Source organism: Podarcis filfolensis (genome assembly GCF_964270895.1).
Source record: "Podarcis filfolensis genome assembly, chromosome: 6".
Classification (NCBI taxonomy): domain Eukaryota; kingdom Metazoa; phylum Chordata; class Lepidosauria; order Squamata; family Lacertidae; genus Podarcis; species Podarcis filfolensis.
Window position 1 is genome coordinate 96,588,776 of NC_139609.1, and position 17,122 is coordinate 96,605,897.

The window sequence follows — 17,122 nt, forward strand, 5'->3', positions numbered from 1 at the left end:
GAAGCAGCTCCGGAGGGAGCGCGTGAATGAGCCGTTAGAGGAATGAATGGGGGGCGGAGGGAGGCGGCTCTCGTGCTCCTCCAGACGCCCCCTTCTCCTGATCTAGGGAGGTGATCGAGAGAGGAGGGAGAAAGAGGGCGCTGCCTGCCTGCCTTCCTCCCTCCCTCCCTCCTTCCCTCCCCCGCCTCCTCTCCTCCATCACCTCCTCCCCTTCCTCCCCCCACCCCAATCTGGCCACTCTCCTCCCTCTTTCCTCCCTCTCTCTCTCCATCCCTCTCTCCCTCTCTCCCTCCATCCGGAAGTCTCCGTCTCTCCCTCCTTTCTCCCTCCGCCTCTCCTCCAACATGGCCGCGAAGTCGGATGGAGGAGCGGCAGGCGCCGCCGCCGCCGCCTCCGCCTCGTCGTCGCTCGTGCGCCGGGAGGGATCCGGCGGCGGCGGCGGTGGCGGTGGAGGGAGCGGCGGCGGCGGAGGCAGCGGCGGCGGCGGCGGGAGCTGCAGCTCGAGCCTGGCCCGGGGGTCCCGTCGAGGAGGGCCGCCGCCCCCTCCGCTGCCCAACCCGGGCAGCCCCGCCGCCTCGGGCTCGGCCGCCGCCGCCCCGCCGTCGCTGCTGCTGCCGGGCCGCGAGTACAGCCTGCTGGACTGCTGCTGGGTGCTGGGCGCCCTGCTCGTCTTCTTCTCGGACGGCGCCAGCGACCTGTGGCTGGCCGCGCACTACTACCTGCGCGGCGAGTACTCCTTCTTCGGGCTCACGCTGCTCTTCGTGCTGCTGCCCTCGCTGGTCGTGCAGCTGCTCAGCTTCAGGTGGTTCGTCTACGACTTCTCCGCGCCCAGCCGAGCCTCGCCGGGGCCGCCCGCCGCCGCCTTCAGCACCAAGGACAGCGCCAGCACCAAGGACAGCGCCCGAGCCGGCCTCCAGCCGCCGCCGCCGCAACCGCCTTCTCCGCGGGCTTCCTCCGGCGGCGGCTGCTGCCGCCTCTGCGTCTGGATCCTCCAGTCCCTCATCCACCTCCTGCAACTCGGCCAGGTCTGGAGGTGAGCAAGGCGAGCCCGGGGGGCTGCGAGCACAAAAGGCAGGCCGAGCGGTGGGCGCCCTCCATGTGCGCGGGGCGGGGGGCGGAGGCAGATCCTGGTGGGGTGGGTAGGTGGGGTGGGTGGGAAGCCCTCCGGCTTATTCCCCCGGGCGCTGCTCCCCACCAGGGGAAGTTTTAGGGTGGTGGGGGACCGCGCCTCGTGAACCTCGGGGAGCAGAGGAGACGCGGCCGGCCTGGAGGGGGGCGGGGGCTCCGAGCCAGAGGGAGGGGGGAACCGTCCCCGTGGCAGGAGGGAAAAAGAGCAGCCATGCAGCCCTCTGGCACGCCGGCAGTTCCTGGGCAAGCCGGCCGCCGCCTCCCTGTCTCTCTTCCCTTGCCCTGCCCAGCAGCACCCCCACCTCCTTCCCCTCTCCCCCAAAGGGCCTGATTCAGGCCAGGGAACCTCGGTGCTCCGTCTGCCCATTCTCTTGTTCAAACCAGGTGGTAGAAATTGAGCCTGTGCTTTCTTTAAGCTACACTCCCTAAAAGGTGGGCTAGAAATCTGATGCATAATTCACTTTATTCTGCCAGGCCTCCCAGCTCTAATTTGTAGCCTGAGGCTTTAAGGGCTCCTGGACATAGAGAGACTTATCAGCCCTTTAGCCCGGCAAGGCAAGAAATCTGAGGCATTTGCTGAACCATCTGGCTCCGAGCAGGGGCGGGGAGGTTAGTAGCACCTGGCTGGTCCCTATTATGTGTCTGAGGGACAAATCCCACTTCCAAGACCAGCTTCAAGGATGCTTAAAGGGGACTTGGCACCCTCTTTCTCTTCAGGGCCAAGTCTTGGCTTGGTATGGGAGAGCAGCATCGATTTTGTTAAACGAATTCTCACCAATGGGAAAAGAAGGCGACAGTGGAGTCACTCTGATTTGGTGGTCTGTGTGGAGATGTTTTAAGTGCTGTACTAAATATGATTTATCTAAGGTACTGCAATGTGTGGTGGGGGGGAGGGGAGAGAGAAGGAGAGGAGAGAGAAGGATTGCCATGACATAACTGGGTGTCTCTGCTGTTAAACTGTATCCGTGCATCTCATTGACCAGAGGGAACGGGACCCATGAAATGAAAGGTTGGAGGGCAAGGCAATCACGGGTTCTTTCAAGGGGAGAAGGTGTCAGAAATAGAATTAGATTCTTCACCCCAGGAGACACGCGCGGGAGGGGGTGAGGAGAAGGTTAGAAGGTTATAGTGCAGCCCAGTCATACTTCACCGTCATGACAGCCCTGTTAGGCAGGCATGGCAGAGGGAGGGAGGGAGGGGACCAATGTAGCGTCCACCGTCCCATTCTGCTCCCCAGAGAAACCTGAGACGCGCTGCCTCCTGCTTTACTCCACGCCTCCGACTTTCTAAGAATCCACCAGAGTGTGCTGAGCTGTCCTGTTGATAACACGGTCCCCAACCCCTGGACGTTTGGAGGGCACTAGGCTGAGGAAGGCTGATCCGAGACGTTGTTTGCTTTCTTTTGCTGGCACTGGTGGTGGTGGGGGGGAGTGGCATGCCTAACCCGCCCCCCCCCCACAACTAAGGCTAGCAGATCATTGCTACATGGGAGCTGCTCTCAGACAACCACAGCCTGGTTTCTCACAGTGCCTGTGATTCCATTGGAATGAAAGGCCCTCTCCAGTCGGAGACGAGGGCAGAAGCTGTGCGCGTGTTTTCCAGCCAGAGCTCTCCTCTTCACCCCCCCCCACCCGTCCCGCCCTCCTCTTCTTCCCTGCGTTTTATCCACAGCCCCCCGCCGCCCCACTCCCCGAGACCACCTTCAAAGGATCTGAGACCGGGGAGGAGCCAAGTAGGCCCCTGGGAGCCGGCTTGAGAGGGAGAGCGCAGATGGAGTAGGTGCGCTGAATGCCTCTCCAGCAACCACCTCGACTCCAGGGCTCTTAGATGATCGTTTCCTGGCAGGTCTATTTCCTCAGGCCAGACTATTGAGCTGACCTTTCGCTTCCCCCCTCCCGCCCACTCCAGACAGCTCTCCTTTTCCTGAGCCTCAGAGCTCCCTCCCTCCACACGGCACAACCGGCCTGTAATGGATCTTCCTGCAAGGGAAGTTGGAGCTGAGCTGGAGACAATGGTGAATTTCTGAAAGAGCCTGCTTAGCTATTCATCGATCGCTGCAAATTGGAGCTGCAGAAGGGAGTTCTCGCCCTTACGCTCCAGTGTAAGGTGAGGTCTCGTCTGGCTCCCAGGGATGCCATGTGGTGGGTGTTTTCCCCGCTCCTGCTGCCCGTGGCCTTGCTCAGGAGAAGGGAGGAACGCAGAGCGCACATCCTTAATACGGTACAGAGCTCTGCCTCCTTGGCCGCTCCTCTCCCCATTCAAAAGAAGGCGAGCCACGTCCCCTCCCATTCATGATTCCAGCCCATTCTCATCGCAGCTGTTGACACGGGGAATTGACAAGGGAAAGCAGCAGAATGTGCTCTTCATGGAGAAATGCAGCCTCAGTGGATTTCATCGGTTTGCAACATCGCGCCAGTCTGAATTTTCCCTGACACTGGGGATTGCCACGTGTGGAGCTTGCAAAAGGCTCTGGCAGATTTCCTTTTGTGCAGCTCACCATTGAAAGCTTTTTGTGGTTTTGCTCTGTGCTGCTTGGACGTTGAGGAGCCCCCACCCCCCACCATTATTCAGCTGCTGTAAGGACGGGCTCAAGTTGTTGCAGATTCATGAAGTACAGCTTGTCGGTTATGAATGGAGGAAATTGCTGATTGCTAGCTGAAGAAAATTTCCGTGGGGAAAGCGTGATGATTCAGTTTGGGCATGGAGATGCAGCTGGGCCTTGACTTGAGCTGCAGGGCTTAACCCTGAGACCCCAAAGCATTTGTGATGCATTTGAGTGAGTTGCAATGAAGGTTGCTACAAGTGGTTTTAGCGCAGAGAACCAGATATTTATTGGGAGGGGGCTGAAATCTCCTGAATTTCTTCTCTCTTGTGACTTAGTGGGTTCAGAAAATCGTGTTGGTGCCCTTAGCCCCAGCTACTTCACACAGCCTGGCCTGGCCCCCCTAATCTGTTTTACTGCCACACCTGTGGTGCAGGATGCGACCCCCTTGAAAGAATCAATGGCAGCCCAGTTGGCTTCCATACATGGAATAGCGAGTGGGAGGAATTTGGTCCTTTGCTTCAAGCAACAAAATGCCTTGGGCCGGTTCTGTGTGTGCCCTGGCGCAGGATCCACTCAGACCACTGCTTTGGCATGGGAGCGCTGGTCAGAAAATAAACAGAACGGTGTGTACCCTGACCATCTGCATGGCACAGCATGTGATACTGGACACTGGATTCAGTTTCCTATCTCCACTGTATGTCCAAAATATCTTAGTGGCCGCAGAGCTATGCTAGAAAGTGGGGAAGCAATACCCACCAAAACCTCAAAAGCCAAAGGAGTGGCTGGATGAGACTCCTGTTTGCCGGGGGCAGAGCTTCAGTGCCTTTCTACAACCCTTGGCCCTTCCTACAAACTATCAAAGCTGGTTTGAATCAGGCCAAAGACAATAAACTGGACAAATCTGCCTACTATGTGCAGGTTGCATAATTCAGCTTGTCTTGGATTGCCCAGGCACAGGGCAATGTATTGTTTGTGTGGGTGACACCCAGCCCAGGCATGAATTGGTTTTAAGCCACTTGGGTCGATTATGTGGCATATTTACAATGCAGTCAAACCAAGAATGCATGTTTGCTAGATAGGCACATGATAGGAGCTGAAGCTCAGGGACCTGTAAATTTCTGGGAGACTCCCACTGTGCCCTGTTAGGGGGAAGGAATAGCCATACATATACTGTAATCTCATCACCTGGCCAGGCTACTTCCTCTTTGCTCTTTGACCTCATTCCAGCAACCTGCACATGCTCAGACACCCTCTTAAACTAGACTAAAGTATGTCTTTGTAACTGAATTGCCATTTTAAGCCTGCCTGAACAAAGCTGCTGTTCTCTGTTACTCTTCAACAAGTATTTTGAGAGAGTAAATGTTATTTTTACCTGTCTGTGTGATTATTGTTTTAAAGGGGGGGGGGAATACCAGGAGAATCCCTTCTGCTTTATTGCATCCTGGATTACTTAAACTAAAAGGCTAAAATTAGCCTATCAAAGCTTCCCTTTTAAACTGCAAAGGGATGGGACTCTGCTGAACTCAGGGTGAAGAAGGAAGGATAATATCAAATAAATATATCCTCTCCTAGCATCTATACACATCTCTACAAATAAACCCGCTGAACTGCTGGATAATAAACAGGCATGGCAATTGGTACGGAAGTTTCCCTATTCTATTCTCCAGCCTGGCCCTCTCCCCTCCCTGATCTGCTCCACCAGGCAGGGCATTAAGCCAATTAAAGCTGTCCCTCTAGGACAGTCCTTCCTGGCCACTGATGCTCTTGAGCTGTGTATCAGCCTCTTCCTAATCTTGGGATTTGTGGCACTTGCTCCACTGACCAGTTAAATGCGGTTTGCTAAACCCATTAGCGAGGCTGGATTTGGTGCAGGAAGTAGACAGTTGTTTCTAAGAAGTGATGAATTATTGCTAGATGAACTGTGCCCGGGAAGAGGAGAATGTGAGCCTGGGCTTCCTCCCGACCCCCTCCCCCTCCCCTTGCATCTCATAAGCTCCTTTATAGCACGGTTCTGGAGACGGCGCCTGTTGTGCGCAGCAGATATTAGGGCTGGTGCCACAGTTCTGTGACGAAAGGCATCCCTTGCACACTAGAGGTCCCAGGTTCAATATCTGGCATCTGATCATAGGATCTTTGGCTTGCAAGGCTGTTGCCTGCTAGCATGCATCACGCTTGGCTAGATGGAGCCAAGCTCTGTCTTGGTAGCAGGTGACTTTGCTCAAACTCTCCCCAATTTCATCTCTGCAATTGCATGCGTGTACCTGTGTGCACCTGTGTGCAAGGCCTGGCATCTTGTCCCCGAGCATAATTTTGCACCAAAACATTTTTCCTTCTTCAAAAAACCACAGAATCTGTTTCCAAGCAAAACCAACTATAGTGCTTGTGGTTTACTTGGTTGCTGAGAGGCTGCATTTGTGAGGAGCCTACAATTCTGAAATGAATTTTCTTAGAGGCTAATGTTGAGCCTCCCTGAGCCAAGTCACGCCTTGCACAATTCCTCCGTGCAGTCATTGTAGACCAGTGGTTCCCCAAGTGGCCAGTGGTGCCCCCTGGTGGGAAGTGGAATTAGGTAGCGGGGTGCTAAGAGAGGAAGGAGCCGCTGAGGGGTTCTGGAGGTGCAAATGACTATCAGAGTTTGAGAAGCTGGATCAAGTTCATAAATTACGTTGAATTAGCTAAACTAGTTTCAATTGGGTTTTGAATAAATGTGCAATTAATTGTCATGCTTTCGAATATTATTGTGTTGTTATTTTCCTTAGCGGATCGTGAAAACTGATGTTCTGAATAATGCTTTTTATAGGGTAGGCGACCAAGAGGGCAGTTGCCCCTTTACACTGGTGTAAAGACGATACTGAGCTAGAGGGGCTGACTCAGTTCAAAGCAGTTCCCTATGTTCCTATATAGCTTGGTTCATGTGTGACCTGATCACTGAACAGGCAGGTTTTCTGTCCATTGTACCGCCTTGGAACAAAAAGTGATGTTGAGCCATTGTCACATGCAATGATCCTCATAGAAGCTGCATGGAAATTCCTACAGGAAAGTGCTTTTCATGAAACGAGGTGGTCTGTCTGCCTTGCCTTGCATTCAGAAGCCTCTGTAGCACCAATGTGATGTGCTTGTGAAGATATAATTAACCACCTTAACATGATGAGCCCATCAGCATCTGTCTTGGGCTGATAAGATTTCCAAGGTGGGGAGATCCCCTGTGCCTTGTTACAAGAGGTCAAAGCCCTGTTCTCATCATGTACATTGTAGAACTGTCAAGAGGGAAACAAAGATCCTTCAGGCGTAGTCGGATGTTGGGGGACAATTTTTGCACAGGTTTTCAGGTGCTTTCCACCTGTCACGTTTCCCCAGCACACACACACCCCGCTGCCAATACTCAGTTGCTCAGGGAACTAGAAAGTTTGCAATCCAACTTCTGCGAGGGAAGCAAACATTGTCATCCTAGCTGGAATTAGATCTCACACTGGGGTTGGCCAAGGGGTGGGAATAGGTTAATGTTACAGAACCTCAGCTGCCACCCCTCGGAAAATCACACACACACACACACACACACACAGAGAGAGAGAGAGAGAGAGAGAGAGAGAGAGCAATTTGAATTAGAAAAAGGGTCCCATTTAGAGGAATAGGAGCTTTCTTTGTAAGCCAAATTGCTGTGCAAGGGTGATTTGAAGGGGAAACTGCAGCATGCATGGAGCATTATCCTTCTCTAGGTGTCACCAGCCCCCAAACTGCATGCTCCTGCAGCAATTAGGCTGGAGGGGGGAAGCTCCCATTTGCATGAATGGGAGCTAAGCCTAATTGCTGTGTGTGAGCAGGGCTAAAGAGGGGAGGCCCCGCCAGAACTAGACGCATCATGGTCCCTTCATTGCCACTCCAAATTTAAATAGATGGGGGGAGAAAATTTCCCCAGGGGGAGCTTTCTTGCCAACATAAAATAAAGCAGAGAGCTATAATTTTGGATATCTTATTAAAAAGTGAAGGTGCCTGCATGATATCAGTAGGCAGGGAGTTCCGGAGTATAGGTGCTGCCCCACTAAAAGATCCAGTTTTTTTACAAATGCAGAATGAGTTTTATGTGGCAGTATTGACTCTGGATTCGGATTAGTGCTATTGCTCTGATATTTTGTGGGTTGTGTGTATTGACCTTTTGGATTGTGACCGCGAGTTTAGATTGCATATGTATCATTTTAGAATGACACTTATATTGTAAGGGCACTGCTAGGAAGCAGAGCGTACCTTGAAATAATACAAAAAGCAGAGTAGATCCAGGTTGCAGCCGTACGGGAGTCTCTATCCAGTTCAAGAGCTCTTGAAACTTTGCAGGCCCAGCTGGAACAAATGGGCCACGAGCAAGAATCCACTATGGGCCAAACGAAGCAACCACAGAGGACCCCTGGGATGCCAAAGCGTCTTGTGGCAGCAGCCGTGAGCAAATCTGAAGGGTTTGTCAATCTGTGTGCAGTTGCACAGATCAAGCGTTTCTGAACTGTTTTCCCCAGACATGCATTTCATGGTGGGAACAAGCACCCCCTGTCCACATACATGAGAGATCTGTGTGAGAGTTCATAAGGGTTGCTTTGAGCTGTAGCCCTTGGTTGTCAAAGACTTGGAAACTTAATGGCGGCTTGCAGGCTGCAGTCCTGTGCACACTTCCTAGGGGGTGAGGCCCAATGAGATCAGTAAACCTGCCTAGGACTGTGCTGTAGGAAGAGCTTCCACAAAATAAATAAATGAGTATTTTGCACAGCTTGCTACCTTTCCCTTCCAGTCCTTATCTGCTTTTTCATGCTATCCTTTGCGCGCGCACACACACACACACACACACACACACACACACACCCTCTCCCTCTCCTTCCTTCCTTCCTTCCTTCCTTCCTTCCTTCCTTCCTTCCTAGTTTACATTTCTGCAAAACCCAAACAGTACACTCTAAGTAGATCTTGCAAATAATGATGCACATTTATGCAGGAAAGGATGGCTGCACAGCTAATTGTGACTTCACATGGCTACTAAGAGTGTATTAACTTATGGTTTGTGTGTGTGGTTTGGGAGCTGCACGGTCAGGGAAAAAACAATACTGTCCAGGGTTGTAAAGACTGTGGAGAGAATAATTGGGTGCACTCTTCCCACCTTGGATCAAATCTACGCTTCCAGGTGCCATAAGAAAGCTGCAGAGATAGCGCAGGATAGTGCGCACCCCGGAAATGATCTCTTTCAGCTTCTGCCTTCTGGAAGAAGGTCCAGGGTTATAAAGACTAGGACTAGCCGCCTGAGAAACAGTTTCTATCCAAATGCGATTTTGGTTTTAAACACATTGTAAGGAGACTGTATGGGAGTATATTGTATTTAAAAATGGGGCATCAGAGTTTTTAGGGGGCTAACCAGGTTGGGATAGCTGGGATAGCAGGCTTGTTGGGTTTTGAATGTCTTACGTAGATTTTTTCAATTTTGTTGTTCTGTATGGGACAATGACAATAAAGATTATCGTATTGTAAGATAAAATCATGGAATTGTAGAGTTGGAAGGGACCCTGAGGATCAAACCTGCAACCTTGGCGTCATCAGCACCACACTTTAGCCAACTGAGCTATCCAGGCCGATAGCCACAATGGCTACCATCTCCCTCCACAGCTGGAGGCAATATACCACTGAATACCAATTGCAAGGGAGGAGAGAGGCTGCTGCAGTGCTCAGGTCTTGCTTGTGGGATCCCCATTGGGGCCTCACGTTGGTCCTTGTGAGAATAAGACGCTGGACTAGATAGGTCCTTGGGTCTGATCCAGTAGGATCTTCTTGTGCTCTTCTGTCCATAAGGTGCCAAGATGCAAAAGAGGACAGGACTCCCCATGGTTGTTCTGTACAGAAGAGGAAATTTCAGTGAGTGTGGCTTACATTGCAAGTTGCACCTGCTGAGAGTCCCTCTTCTGCTCAGCTGTTAAAGGTCCAGACGTCCTGTTGTCTTCTGCATGTGTGGCAACTCTTTGGTGTTCAGGGTCTGATTGTAGTGGTGCAGGAGCTAAACTTCTGCCAGTGCTTTGACTCTGCCTCCCACCTGGGTAGGGCAAGAGTAGAACTGAGTAGAACTCGTCCTATATAGCAGGTGGGAGTGAGCAGAACAGTTGTGGAATGAGGCAGCAGCTGAATAAGTACACTACTATCTGGGATTATTTTAAAAGGCAACAAGGAACTCCAGGTGAGGATCTGGCAAACCTAAGCACTTTTACTTTCCAGCAACTTTGTGCCCAAGGCAGCCAATTTTGTGCACCACAAAAGGCAGCAAATTGTGAGTTATTTAAAGTATAATAATAATAATAATAATAATAATAATAATAATAATAATTTATTTGTACCCTGCCCATCTGGCTGAGTTCCCCAGCCACTCTGGGCGGTTTCCAACAAAGATTAAAAATACAGTGGTACCTCTGGATGTGAACGGGATCCGTTCCAGAGCCCTGTTCGCATCCTGAGTAGAACATAACATGTGACTGTGCATCTGTGCATGCGTGGGTCTTGTTTCGCCGCTTCCGCGCATGCGTGTGATGTCATTTTGAGCGTCTGCGCATGCGTGAGTAGCGAAACCCAGAAGTAACGTGCTCCATTACTTCCGGGTCGCCATGGAGAGTAACCTGAAAACGCTCAACCTGAAGCATATTTAACCTGAGGTATGACTGTACATTAAAATGTCACACATTATGTTATTGTTGGGTGAGGACAATTTGGGTTTTCTATCTCCTCTCCCAAGGGGACCATATGCAAATCGTCCAAATTTCTATCTCCTACTCCAGGCTTCCTCAACCTTGGCCCTCCAGATGTTTTTGGCCTACAACTCCCATGATCCCTAGCTAGCAGTCAGGGATGATGGGGACTGTAGTCTCAAAACATCTGGAGGGCCGAGACTGAGGAAGCCTGTCCCAATTTCTCAAGTGAGAGGTGTCGGGACTTAGACCTGTTCGCAGATCAGACCTTGTGTTTCCACAGGCCCCGTGCCTTTAAGAAGCTGTGCAGCAGGCAGAAATTCAACAGGTGCAATCTAGCTTCCTGCAGCCCCTCCAAATTGGGAAAGGCTTGACCTGTTGAATTTCTGCCTGATGTGCAGTTGTTAAAGGCATAGGACAGGAAACCCGCTAGGTGGGGGAATGGTGGCAACCTCAGTCACGCCATGGAAGCATTTATCTCTAACCCCATGACATTTGGCGGACTGGTTGTGATCACAGGGTGGTAAGGGAAAAGCTCTCTGCACATGCACTGATGACGCCCTGTGCCTGCTCCTTTACACTGCAAAAAAGAGGGCAAATTGCGGGGCACGTGTGAAAGAGGGCAAAGCTCTTGCATCCTTAACAGCTGTGCAGAAGAGGGCGTTTCAGAAGGCATGGGTTGGCATACAAGCCTTTTGGCAGACAGGTGGCATAGAAATAAACTACGACCTAATGATATGCATCCTGGTGATATCCTGGCTCATATTAAGCTCTGCCACTGCTGCCATCTGAAAGTACCACTTTCTTGCTTTTGCATGGAAATTGTACTGCTAGCCTGTTATTATGCTTGCCCTGAGTTTCCCACAAGGTGAGAAGTTGGAGGCTGCCCAGACACAGCGCTTGTGTGGGTTTGTTTTCCTTTTCCAGATCACTGGAAGCTCACAGTGTTTTGTAATATTTTATTAGCAAGCGTTATATGCAGGCAAAGGTGAAGTTGCAGCTTAATTCGCCAACAGATAGCTGACTTCATTGTTGCAAATCAGATCTCCAGAGTGAGACACAACCCTATATCTCCTGTTCCTCTATTTCTCCCCCAAACTACTGCTGCCTGTCTCCTTTCCCTCCCTTTCAGCTGTATCACAGACTGAGGTCACTTCCGAACGAACTGTTTATTGAACATTCATCCTGACTTGTTGCACAAAGTTTGCAGGGAGGTTGTATAATGCCTGCTGTTGACTGATAATTCATTTTGATTGGGTTGCAAAGAGGTTATGTACACACCCTCACATCAATTGCTGTCTCATATTTGCATTGCATTTTCCCTTTGCTTACAGCAAAATCCCCCCCCCTTTTTTTAGGGAGGCAGGCTTGAGGCACAAGAGTGTCAGTTATCCGCTGTGTAACCTGAATTTGCCATTATGCAATTGAATCCCATCTGCAAAATAGTGGGAATCTGGAAGCAATCTACGGATTACATCATTCTTAGCTGGGATGAGGGGAAGAAGACTGCATAAGATCCTTTAGAGCCTCCGGTGATTTCCTAGCCATTTAGAAAGCACCCACTCCCTGTTTAAAGCTAGCAGTCTCCCTAACAAAAGATGCTCTGCAACTTTGCCACCATCTAGTAAGGAAGTTTCAGCAATGCCTTTGGCCCCATTAACCCTCTCCTGTACAATGGCCCCTATCTCCAACACAATACACTGGTTTGAAAGCCTGAAAATTATAGTATTTGGAAGGCAGATCTGTATGGTGCACAGGAAAATATATAGATTTGGGGCAACTTAAATGTTTAAAAATGCGTTTGCTAGGTGGGTAGTAAAGAGATCCTTACCCTCTAACCATACGTGCCGAATGGCTACAGTGCCTATTTTCTCACAGGGTGCTAGAGTGAACTGAATTTGTTCCGAAAAATGGGACTCACCTGCCAAGCGTTGCTATTTGATCTCAGATCCGTATCATTCTGTATTGAGCTAATATACTGAAAAGTGTAGTATTTGGGAATCATGGAATTATAGTTGGAAGGGACCCAAGGGTCATCTAGTCTAACCCCCTGGCACTGCAAGGCAGACCGTTTCACTGCTGAACAGCTCTTACTGTCAGAAAGTTTTTCCTTATGTTTCGTTGGAAGTGAGATATTGCAGTATATGAAGCTTAGCTGACTTGCACGACTCCACTCAGGCTGCCGTTTCCATTGTGTATTGAGAATGATTTGTGCACATGATGGTTTCAGGACGGAATACGTTTGACCCGGCTTTCAGTACAGTCGTACCTTCGAAGTCGAACGGAATCCATTCCGGAAGTCTGTTAGACTTCCAAAACGTTTGGAAACCAAAGCACAGAACCCACAGTACCCACATCGGACGTTTGGGTTCCAAAAGAACGTTAAAAAACTGGGAAACTCACTTCCGGGTTTCGATCGTTCAGTAGCTGACTTCTTTGGGAGCCAAGGCATTTGAAATCCAAGGTACAACTGAACTGTTTTGCTCCTGCAAAGGTTTTAGGGAGGGCATAGTACTTCATTTCCACATAGCTCACATCCCACAACTTCCTGCTTGTAACTTTTCCTACCACAAATATTCTGGGTTTTGCTTCTTGCACTATAACAGAGGTGGATTTGTTGTTGTTGTTTAGTCGTTTAGTCGTGTCCTACTCTTCGTGACCCCCTGGACCAGAGCACACCAGGCACTCCTGTCTTCCACTGCCTCCCGAAGTTTGGCCAAACTCATGCTGGTAGCTTCAAGAACACTGTCCCACCATCTCGTCCTCTGTCGTCCCCTTCTCCTTGTGCCCTCCATCTTTCCCAACAGCAGGGTCTTTTCCAGGGAGTCTTCTCTTCTCATGAGTATGGAGCCTCAACTTCAGGATGTGTCCTTCCAGTGAGCACTCAGGGCTGATTTTCTTCAGAATGGATAGGTTGGATCTTCTTGCAGTCCATGGGGCTCTCAAGAGTCTCCTCCAGCACCAGAATTCAAAAGCATCAATTCTTCAGCGATCAGCCTTCTTTATGGTCCAGCTCTCACTTCCATACATCACTACTGGGAAAAGCATAGCTTTAACTATACGGACCTTTGTCTGCAAGGTGATGTCTCTGTTTTTTAAGAAATTGTCTAGGTTTGTCATTGCTTTTCTCCCAAGAAGCAGGCGTCTTTTAATTTCGTGACTGCTGTCACCATCTGCAGTGATCATGGAGCCCAAGAAAGTAAAATCTCTCCCTGCCTCCATTCTTCCCCTTCTATTTGCCAGGAGTTGATGGGACCAGTGGCCATGATCTTAGATTTTTTGATGTTGAGCTTCAGACCATATTTTGCACTCTCCTCTTTCACCCTCATTAAGAGGTTCTTTAGGTGGATTTAGGGCAGTGCAACTGTTTCCCCTGCACTAGGTGCCAAGCTAAGTGGGGGACACCCAAGGGTGCTGCATCTATGACACAGCATGAGCGGAACAGAAGATGAGAAGCGGGGGCATGTCAGATTTTGGCCTTGTGCAGGGCACTGCTGAAATTTGAAAAACCAAAGTCTGCCCCTGAACCACAGCACAAGGCAATAGCAAACCATAGCAAATGTCAATAATGACGTAACATTGGGGAAGTGTTGCAGAACAATTGCCAAATTGGAATGACGTGTAGACGGCCCAGTACAAATCTACCACTATTATTGTGTGCAGAATGTCGTTTTGCAAAAGACATCCACACAAAAATGGGCAACTGCTTGTGAGCTGAGGATTTATTTCCTTTTCACAAGGCAAACTTAACATCTCTGTATTCTGCTCTAATGTATCTGGAACGCAGAAGTGAGATGTTACGGGATAATGCACATGGATGTCTAAAGTGTGTGTGTGTGTGTGTGTGTGTGTAGCTAAGACTGTGAAGTCCAGGGCCCATAATTAGCCAGCTGGACCATGGCTGGCTGAGGCTGATGAGAAATGTCGTCTGCAGCACGTGAAGGGCACCAGGTTGGGGGAGGCTGCTTTAACATCTGCACATTATACTTCCGCATTATGGGCTTGCCCACATTTCTTCATGTCCTGGTCCTAGGAAGCATGGGTCAGAGCGGTTTTCCACTTCCCCTGTGTTTTCTAGGCACGGGTCCAAGCTGTTTTCTGTTTGCCTCACTGCCTCCCCAGGGAAAACCTGCTCTTTACTGCTGAATCGGAGCAAACATCAGTCCGTGGAAAACCCGATAGACATTGGCTCCGATCCAGCGGTAAAGATCAGGTTTTCCTGGGGGAAAGCGGTGGGACTGGCAGAAGTCAAGATGAGTCCTAAGAACTGTAATACAAGCTGCCGCTCGTCTCCGGTCAGAGACGGGCAGTAATTTTGGTTTTGTCATCGTGCCAGGGAATAACCGTCAACCAGCTCAGCAGTGGGACTTCCGAGAATGATTAGAGGTTATAGTGGACAGCAAACTGAAACTGAGTCAACAGTATGGCTTTAAAGAAGGGGTGAGACAACCTCGGGGAGAGGGCTGGGAGTCTGTTAACTCTTCCTAGCCATGACAGCTAAATTGAACCTGTATGGTCAGAGACAATGTAGCTCTCTCTGTGTACCGGATGCTGGAGAGAAGCAAGAGATTCACAGTCAGGCCTTCTTGAGAGATTGCAGAGGCATCTGGTTGGCTGACCTTGGAAAGAGAAGGGTGGACTAGATGGGCCTTTGATCTGCTCCATCGGGACCCTCCTCCTGCCTTGGTTTTCACATCCGAATAATGGGAAAGGCCAACCAAACGCAAAGTATAATGCCTGCAGGTTCCGTAGAGTGCTTGCCCACTCACTCCTTGCTTGGACACCTCCAAACAACCTGTCTTCCTGATTTGTTTGCAGGGAGATTAGACATTGCCGGCTATTCAATTAGCATTCACTCTGATTTGTTTGCAGAGAGCCTGCATGGCCGTTGCATCAAAGTAAGGGCTATCTTGTACTTCCCCGTCTCTTCCCTAATTGCAAAAAGGCTGATCCTTTGAGGAAGTGGGCGTGTTGCGCAAACTATAAATTGTGCTGGCATGTGACCAATTCCCACCCTGAAGTCTGCAAGTGTGCCTCTTGGCTGTTGACTCTTTGCTCCGACAAGATATAAAGGTAAAGGTAAAGGGACCCCTGACCATTAGGTCCAGTCGTGACCGACTGTGGGTTTGCGGCGCTCATCTCGCTTTACTGGCTGAGGGAGCTGGCATACAGCTTCCGGGTCATGTGTCCAGCATGACTAAGCCGCTTCTGGCGAACCAGAGCAGCGCATGGAAACGCCGTTTACCTTCCCGCCAGAGCGGTACCTATTTATCTACTTGCACTTTGACGTGCTTTCGAACTGCTAGGTTGGCAGGAGCAGGGACCAAGCAACGAGAGCTCACCCCGTCGCGGGGATTCGAACCGCCAACCTTCTGATCGGCAAGTCCTAGGCTCTGTGGTTTAACCCACAGCGCCACCCATGAGGAGGAGACAAATTCATGGGGGAGGAGGCAGCTGTTGCAGGCTGCATAGAGCTGCTCGACGTTGATGGAAGTTGTAGTCTAAAACATCTGGCGGGCACCAGGTTGGCAAAGACTGCCTTACCTCTCCTCATCTGCCTTTTGAAAGAGTGCGCTTCTAACCGTGTGCAGTGACATTTCAGGTGCCTGAGCCTTTTGCCGTCTCTCCACAGTTCAGAACGGTATCGCTGTTTTCTTTCTACGAATATAGCGTGCTGAAGCTCATTGTCACTTGCCTGTCCCTGCAGCCATGTGGTGTTCAGCAGTGTGGACAGAACACAAGAGGGATGAGCATGTTAAAAAAAAAAATGCCGTGCCCCATGAAGTGTGTGAAAAGAGCCTGCAATTCCTCACGTAGCTTACAGTGGTAGAGCAAGGAGCGTGTCTGTGAGGGGGGCGTTCAAAGCTGCGAGGCTGGAAGCATCATGAGCAAAAACGAAGAGCTTGCAGCATTAGGAAAAAGGACCATTTTCTCCAGCACCCTATCCTTACCAGGTGCCTATGGGAAGCCTAGAATCAGGCCCTGAGCGCAACAGACCCTTCCCTGCTTATGATTCAATAATAATAATAATAATAATAATTTATTATATATACCCCGCCCATCTGTCTGGGCCTCCCCAGCGACTCTGGAAAGCCCCCAACAAAATATCAAAACACAGTAATGCATCAAACATTAGAAGCTTCCCTAAACAGGGCCACCTTCAGATGTCTTCTAAAAGTCTGGTAGTTGTTTATCTCTTTGACATCTGGTGGGAGGGCGTTCCACAGGGAGGGCGCCACCACCGAGAAGGCCCTCTGCCTGGTTCCCTGTAACTTGGCTTTTCGCAGGGAGGGAATCGCCAGAAGGCCCTCGGCGCTGGACCTCAGTGTCCAGGTAGAAAGATGGGGGTGGAGATGCTCCTTCAGGTATACTGGACCGAGGCCGTTTGGGGCTTTCAAGGTCAGCGCCAACACTTTGAATTGTGCTCAGAAACACTTCAACAGCATGCTGCCTCCAACCTTGGACATAGTCTTTGTGACTGGTAGCCTTTGATAGCCTCATCCAACTCCATGAATTCAGGGCTGTCCCATGGAAGAGGGAGTGAGCTTGTTTCCTACCACTCTGGAAGGTAGGACTCAAACCCACGGCTTCAAGTTACGAGAAAGGAGATTCCGACTAAACATCAGGGGAAACTTTCTGACGGCAAGAGCTGTTTGACAGTGGAACAGCCTCCCTCGGGAGGTTGTGGAATCTTCTTCCATGGAGGTTTTTAAACAAAGGTTGGATGGTTTTACAACAATGGCCATTTGTC

The 17,122-nt window shown here is 50.3% G+C and overlaps 1 protein-coding gene across 1 annotated transcript in view; it reads left to right on the forward strand.

Annotated features, from left to right (window-relative positions):
* The first annotated feature begins 938 nt into the window (after positions 1 to 938).
* XKR7 (XK related 7) overlaps positions 939 to 17,122 on the forward strand; it is a 48,056-nt gene continuing 31,872 nt past the window's right edge. Inside the window, exon 1 of the mRNA XM_083619054.1 lies at positions 939 to 1,033. The gene's annotated coding sequence lies outside the window, so the exon portion shown is untranslated. The remainder of the gene's footprint in view (positions 1,034 to 17,122) is intronic.